Source organism: Sitodiplosis mosellana, unplaced genomic scaffold (genome assembly GCF_009176505.1).
Source record: "Sitodiplosis mosellana isolate CC-2019 unplaced genomic scaffold, AAFC_SMos_1.0 Smas_scaffold_3, whole genome shotgun sequence".
In the NCBI taxonomy this organism is placed as follows: Eukaryota; Metazoa; Arthropoda; class Insecta; order Diptera; family Cecidomyiidae; genus Sitodiplosis; species Sitodiplosis mosellana.
In genome coordinates, this window is record NW_022595246.1 from 6,649,804 (window position 1) to 6,657,728 (window position 7,925).

General features: G+C 37.1%; 1 protein-coding gene across 1 annotated transcript in view; it reads left to right on the plus strand.

Annotated features, from left to right (window-relative positions):
* Positions 1 to 3,962: 3,962 nt before the first annotated feature.
* Positions 3,963 to 7,925, plus strand: part of LOC129566358 (teneurin-a) — a 382,371-nt gene continuing 378,408 nt past the window's right edge. The window contains exon 1 of the mRNA XM_055442213.1: positions 3,963 to 4,184. The gene's annotated coding sequence lies outside the window, so the exon portion shown is untranslated. The remainder of the gene's footprint in view (positions 4,185 to 7,925) is intronic.

Sequence of the window (7,925 nt, forward strand, 5' to 3'; positions counted from 1 at the left end):
AGAGAGAGAGAGAGAGAGAGAGAGAGAGAGAGAGAGAGATAAAAAATGCGATGAATAGCAGCGCGCCCATGAGTATAAAAAAAGTGCGTTGAAATAACGGAAACGGAACTGTTGGGCTGATACAATTCTGCTGAAGTGGTTGTTTTCATTGTTTGGTTTTTACTAGTCGCTAGTTTTTCCTTCTCTCTCTCTCTCTCTCTCTCTCTCTCTCTCTCTCTCTCTCTCTCTTCGTTTCCATTCTCTATCGGGATGCAATTTATGCATCGTTGGCGGTGATTCAACATTGATGACTAGGTTCCGTGCATCCATAAGCTCACCGACCAAATTACAGATTTTGGTTTCAATTTAATAATTCAGCATTTCCGCAAACATTTCCACATGCAGGTCGTGGCTTGATTTTCGAGTAGATACCGGGATGCATCTTTAAATTAAATTTAACGCTTAATTTTCCTAATGACACCATCATTTTATTGACAATCGATGCAAAAACCGGTCTCCACTCAATCGACGGCCGGTGGGAGCGAAAAAGGGGGAAGAGAGGACGAAAAAAAAGGAAAATTAAACTCGCTCATGGTCACTGAAATGGATTGCAAGACGCTTTATTGCATTTTATCCTCGCATAAAAGAGATGATTGATCTGGGGGTTAAGAGAAAGTTTTATTTGGTTGTTATAAAACTGAATTTATGGGGTTTTTTTTCGCTATAAAACTGTTGTTGGCATCGCATAAGCAACGCGAACGAGCAAGAGCAAGGCATATGATGCACGTAGCCACGCATTTAACGAGTCGCTATGCGAACGGTGAGTGTGTGTGTGTCTATCGTGCATCGTATTCTATCGAACAATCATTAATAATAATCCCCAATGCTTGCCACTCATTCATCCGGCACATTCGATCCACTGAATTTGACATAACTCATGCATTATTCCGTGCTCATCAGCAACTCATCCTTCTCCATATCCACCTTACTCTCTCACACACACACACACACACACACACACATCCATACTTTTATTTCATTTTTCCTCTTTTTCGATTCATGTTTTGTTATTTCGCATTTTTCTCTGTTTGTTTTTATTCCCTGATGCATTTGCGCTACAGTTGTGTGCTTTTTTTTCTGTGTCTGTGCCGTATTTTTTTAAAAATGCTTATCAATATGTGACGCCGTTCAGAGAAAGTGGGGGAGAGAGAGAGAGATCAGACATCCACAATTTTTTTTTCTCCATTTAAATTGCATTCAGCTTACGGCATACATATCGAGAAAAAAGGTACTTAAAACGTACGCATATACAGTCGAAAGATGGAAAAATTCATGGATGTATCGAATTATCGAGATTCTCAGCTGTGCTGTGATGAAAATGTGTTGATGGATTTTAAACGATTTTTGTTAAATGTTTATGCCAATTTTACGGATCAAAACGCCTCTTTAATTTTTTTTCCCCTGAAAAATGCATGTAAATACACTGTAATTGGATTGGAAGTGAATGAATTGAATCTGTTGTTCATTTGAATTATGAAAATCTCATTATATCCCCCAAATGGTTACAGGTTGGAATTAAACAAATAACGGGATGTTTGGTGTTTGAAAAGCTTTTACTCAATTTTCCACTCATCAGAATTCAGCTCAAACCGCCGAACGAATGTTCGGCAATCGGCTTCGGGTTGACGAATGTTCGATTCGGGAAAAGCGGAAAATTGCCAGCGGTATAACGCACACACACAAACGCACGTAGGCACCACGGCAAAGAAGACACAAGTGCGATGGATAGAGTGAATCGTATCTCATCACTGAACAAAACACATGAAAATCATCACGATTAAGAAATGCTCCGGCACAAATACACAACACAGCCGCCACACCGTCAACCAAACCAACGATTTTCTCTATGGGAAAAGTGTTTGCGAAAATTTGTTGATGGCATCAGTTTGAACGCAGAACGGAATACGAACGGTTCGCACCGCGAGTGTCTCGCTCCTTCTATACATGCAATCAACAGTATTTTCGACGTTGTCGTAACGGACTATTTATTTTATATATATTCAATTATTACATCGGGGTCGAGCGTTTTTCGCATGGTAAATTTTTGAAAAGTGCTTGACAGAAATAGAGTGGTGGACAAGATAACATAAAAAAACAAGACTCCGAGTGATATCAATTTGAACTGTGTCAGGTAAATTGGACAAACAAAAAGTTGAGGTGGACCTGTGTTGATATAAATAACGTCGTGGTATTGATAAAACTTTCGGTAAACAATTTCACTCTGTTTGAAAAAAAATCGCAAACATTTTGAATAATCCATAAAGCGCGTCCAGTTCTCTTTGTTCAGTCGTTTGCTTTTCACCGACAGACCAGAAAAAAAATCATTTGGCAACCGAAACTGGAGATGTAATCAATCAATTTCAGTGTAATGTGAGAATAATATTTCTATTTTGAAGTATAAAAACAACAACAAATAATCGGTGGCATTGAAAGAAAGCGAGCGAATCGAAATGTGATCAGATATTCAATCAATCCATAAAATAACAAATCGAAACAAATAAACGAAATTAACAAAGAGACGAGAAAAAAAAAATTCCATCTGTGTGGCGTTGAAAAAGAGTGTACTCTCTCGCGTTTTTTCTGTGTGTCTATTTTGATACGCATTGAGAAAGTTCACGTTTTTCGTATGAAACGCACGTGCAAATTGAAATGCCATTTCGTTCCATTTCAAATTCGATTGACATTGCATTGGAATAATTCAGCGGAAGAGCATCTAAAAACGAAGAGATAGAGTGAGTGAGTGAGTGCGAGAGAGAGAGAGAGAGCAAAAGTGAACAACAAGCGAAAAAAAATAGAAAAAAGCTCATCAACACGCATCTTGAGTTATTGGCTTGGAAGCCGAAGGGCATTGAAACACATCCATCCGGTGTTTGTGTGTGTGTGTGTGTGAGAGTGGTGAACGTACATTTGCTGGGAAATGACGAACTCGTAAAATAAAAACGTGCTAAAGAAACGTGATAAGTGAAACTGTGCAAATAGGTTGAACACAAGAATAAAGGCAGAAAAAAGAAGAAACGGCAACATCGATAGACACATCTTTCGAACAGCGAACTGCGTTGTTCATTTATGATATCCATCTATTGCATTATCTTAAATGACTCGTTGAGAGTAAAGTGAATAAAAAAAAACCAAACTAAGTTCTAGTTTACGAGCTATTATCGGTCGCTTTGAGTTTTGCTTTTAGCTGTAGACACCTTTGGGCCGGGATTTTTTTCGCCGAAGCAAAACTTTCGCGTGTAGCAAAAGAAGTGGGAAAATTGAATTTGTTACTCATAATTTGGCTAGACAGAAAATTTACTTAGGTTAATCGTAGGACAGTGCCATTCATAACCTTCGAAAAAATAGTTTTTCAAGTGAAAAGTTGTCAATTGAATTGTTCAAAGCGACACTTCTCTTCTGGTCATGCTCATTGTGTGATTGAATCCGGAATCGGGGATAAAATTGTTGCAGAAGCCAAAAACCGCTGTACGACTCAAACAAAAACATACAAATTGCATTAAATGCACACACAAATGCAAGCACAAAAATCGAACTGAACAAAAAAAAAACATTTCCCATTTGAATCTGATCGTGGTGGTTGTTGTTGCTGGCAGCAGCCAAACGGGAACATTGTGTTAAAGGGATTGTTTCGTTTGTATACGGATCCATTGTTGCGGTTTTGCAGTGTACATGTGTTTGAGTTCAACCGTAAACTTTTTTTTTCGGCGGCGGTGGTAAACTTGTTTCAATTTGCATTCACAATGCATACGAAATAAACATTTCTCGGGAAATAAAATTTTCGAACATTTTGTGTGAATCATTTTGCTGTAAGCTCCAACAGAAAGTAAAAAAAAACACCGAAGCAAAAATATACAATTTTGTATTTCACTTAATGTTAATTGAAATAATTTCCATATCAATTTCATCGTTAGTGTTACAGTTCCATTTTGTGGCATTCCGTTGTGAAAGTGATACAATTGTATCTGCTTTTTCCTCTCATTTCATATGAAATTGTGTAATAATTGCCGGGAAATCGTTTTCCCATGTTGAATATTTTCATTTGAAAGGACTGATATAAAAAAAACTATATAAAGACCTTCACATTTTACATACACACAACAAAAACCTCAGTGTTCCATTTCAATTCAATTGAGAATTTTAAGTCGGTAAGTTTGAATTGCATCGTTTTTTTCTCTCTTACAACAGCATTCATTAAAATATAGTTTTTTGCGGTAAAAATTGCCTTTTTTTTGTATCGCATTTTAAATTTGGTTGGAAAAATTAGCGATATCATAAAGAAACCGATAAAAAATGGTGAAAATTGTGTGCCAAATGGCCAGCGATATTTGCTTTTTCTGGTACAATTCATCGAATTTATAGCGGTGGGAGGTGAGCGGGTGGCCGAACACTTAATGTCCCTGGGATCAAAGAGCTATCATAATTCTTTTATTTCGCTCGCTTTATTTCCGTGATGTGCATTGTGGCCCGACAATTGCATTTGTTCCATACACCGCACAAAACTGTCCGTGTCAGGGTGGAGTGATCAAATGCGGCCACATAAATTTGTGTGCACATTGCACGCCCAGCACAATTTATTGTTTTCGTTTTATCGAAAATGCTGTTTTTCTCTCTCTCTCTCCCTCTTCCTATGCCATTCAAATGCGCGATATCTGCTATATGACTAATACTGGGAGGGGGGATGGAGGTGGTTTTTTGCCTCTTTACTAGCACATTATTTATTTAAATACGGTCGTTTGTGCGCAATGGCAATGTCTCCGTGAGAGAGCAAACGAGCGACCGTTTTTTGTCAGTCGATGTCCATTTTGGGTTAATAATTTTCACGAATAATTTATGGTCAACAAGATAAAAGTTTGTTTTATTTTTGTCCCGCTCTCTCTTGGAAACTGATGGAATCGGTCACTTGCAAATGCCATGGCATTTTCAATTTGTTGACAGGTCCACGAAAAAAGTGTGATTAAGTCGCATTTGCAATCGACACAAACAGTGAATATCCATTAAATTCCATGGCAACTTGTTTTGAATTTTAAACCAAAATCAATATTCTAAAGTTTTCAAAACCAACGGCGACATGCTGCATGTTTTTGTTTATGTTGAATTTGTGTGTTGTGGCACAAGTTCATGATACCGGTAATTGAATTTTCATCATACCAATCTGGTTATAGAACCATTTGCACCACGTATGGAAAATTTAATAATTTTTCCTCCATTTTTCGAGTTTCGACATCGAAGCGCTGACTTTGGCTGAAATGAGCATTCGATTCCATAACATTTGGTTGTTCTCGATACACGGTGTCTGCTAGAATACACACATGCTGGAACTGGATGGGACATCCATGCTGAAAAACGGAAATTGAATTAACAATTATGCCTAACCGTATTTCGTACGAGTAAATAAATGCGTTAAATGAACGACGTTAATCACAAATTATAAAGTGTCTGCCAGTCTGGAAATTAGGTCTGTCGTTCATTTTTTCCACTCATCTAATTGGATTGAAGTGAACATGGATGCATCAATTAAACGAAAAATTTTCCATGGATGTATTCATTTAGCCGTGATTTGTTTTTTGCCCAACGCGTTACTGATTGAATGCAAAGAAATCGAGACTCGGGAATAATGAGAATGATATGCTTAATCAATGCACGAAGTGTTGTGATCTGCTTAATAAGCCGCAACATGCAATAATATTCTTCGCTCGAGGCATTTGGTATGGACGTTTTAAATTCTGAAATGCATTTGCACTTTAAACTTTCAACCGCAAAATTAAAGCTTAAGCCAAATTTGGACGGGCTGCATTAAGTTTGTTCCAAGGTAATTATAGCATTGGTTTGCTTAACCTGATATGTGATGTCGTGCATGATGTGTGAATAAATTTAGATTAGTTTACAAGTAAAATGCAATGGACAACCGACAACGAGCTGAATATTCAATCTCTGTAAATGCATTTTCTAAAGATAATTGCAAAATATTTGTTTTTAATTGATATAAGCATCTTAACAACTTTTCCCATTCATAAATTTCGAAGCTAAGCCCTAAAAACCTGGTAAAATGCTATTTACAAATCTGAAATTGCTATATCGGCCCAACCATTTGAGGTCATTATATTTTGAACGATGAAGCAATAACTCACTGTGTGCTTTTGTTAGTATTTATGGGGCCAGTTTTTGGCCATCTAATTGAACAAACCATTTCTGGGCATTATGATATTGTGATAAACGTGATTACAAAATGAAAATTCAAAAAAAAACAATCATGCATTGTGTGTATCGTCAATTTTAGCCATTATTCCATACCTATTATCCCTTGGAATCGATAGCAAATTTCATACAAAACTATTACAATGCCGAATGATCGAAGCAAACGAATTTTTGGGCAGCCAACCATCCATTATATTCCAATTTCGAAACTAATTTTATTGGTTGTCAAATTTTGATTTCAACATTCGTTGAATGATTTACGAGCCGTGTTCATGAATATTCCCAACGTATTTAAATTTGTGTGCAATTATGCACACGAAATAGCGTTTATTTACAGTAAAACCAAGCCGAAATTTGATTGGAATTTGAAGTTGATGCAATTTAAATCACAGAATCCGGCAGTTGCATGAATAATGCGATAATGCAAATATCACACAACTTTGGCATACATAGAGAAGCATACACGTCAAATGTTCGGTTCATTTTTTTCGTTGTTTTATTTTTCGGATGGATAAAACAAGTGCTTTACTAGTTTATTATGTTAAGCTGTAAAATTTATCGTAATCCATGGAGATTAACAAAACGAGTCAAAGGAGGCCATTATAGAACGAATAAATGTTGCGTTCGGTGCTATTTAACTTGCAACATTCTGATTATGTAACGCCCAAAACTTGGCGACAAAACTTTTTAATGTTTTTTTTTCTCCAATTTTCTCCCTCTCCCCCTTTCTCTCTCTCTCTCTGCATTGACATTTTTGAAGCGTCATTTCCGCTTTGTGACTAAGCTGTGAGCATCAAAAAATAAATCCTATCAAATGGATACGAAAACAATGCCTCCCTAATCAGGGAACATTGCAAAGGAAGTTGCTCATCATCTGGAATGTGAATGAATATGTACATTTTGTTGGAAATAAAATGGAATTAAAATGGAAAATAGCAAATCCGATGCACGTCGCAAGCATACAATGGCGAAAAAGTTCGTTTTGAAAATCGCAAAATGAGCAAATAATTATGTGTACTGTAAGCAGTTTTCCTGTTGCAAAAGACCGGATTTTGTGTGTGAGAGAGAGGGAGATGAAGAGATGGTGGGAGTCGGAGAGTGAAAGAACACGAAATAATAGGACGTGAGCTTGGTGCTTTCTCGTGTACATGTTGTACTTTTGGCTTATTTTCTCAACGACGAATTTTAAATCTTCTTATCACCCATTCTGTTGTATTTGTGTCGTAGTTCGGTGTCATATTTGTGCATGTTTTAACGTGTTCCAAGAGTGAACAATGTCGCTTCGGTTGTCGGTTGTTGGTTGTCGGTGGCAATGTCATTAGCAATGCGTGTAACACAAACTTCGTTCAGGGGATCTACACACATACAAAACTTCAACGAAGGTGAGCGAGAAAAGAGATGGTATTTGTATATATATTTGCAAACCTGTAAGCTCTTTCTCTTGCTCTTGCTCTCTTTCCCTGTTTATTCACAACATTCGACGATTACATTTATTGCACTATAATAAACTGCACCAGGATAAAACACAAACACAACTCGCCTCGAACATAAAAGCGTGAACAATCAAAGACAGAACGAACGATACGGGAAGAGAGAAAAGCTGAAAGAACGATCGAACGAAGCAAAAGAGCAAGAGAGCATATTTTCCAGAATAAGTATAAATGACAAGGAAATGAATGAAAATGCGCCGA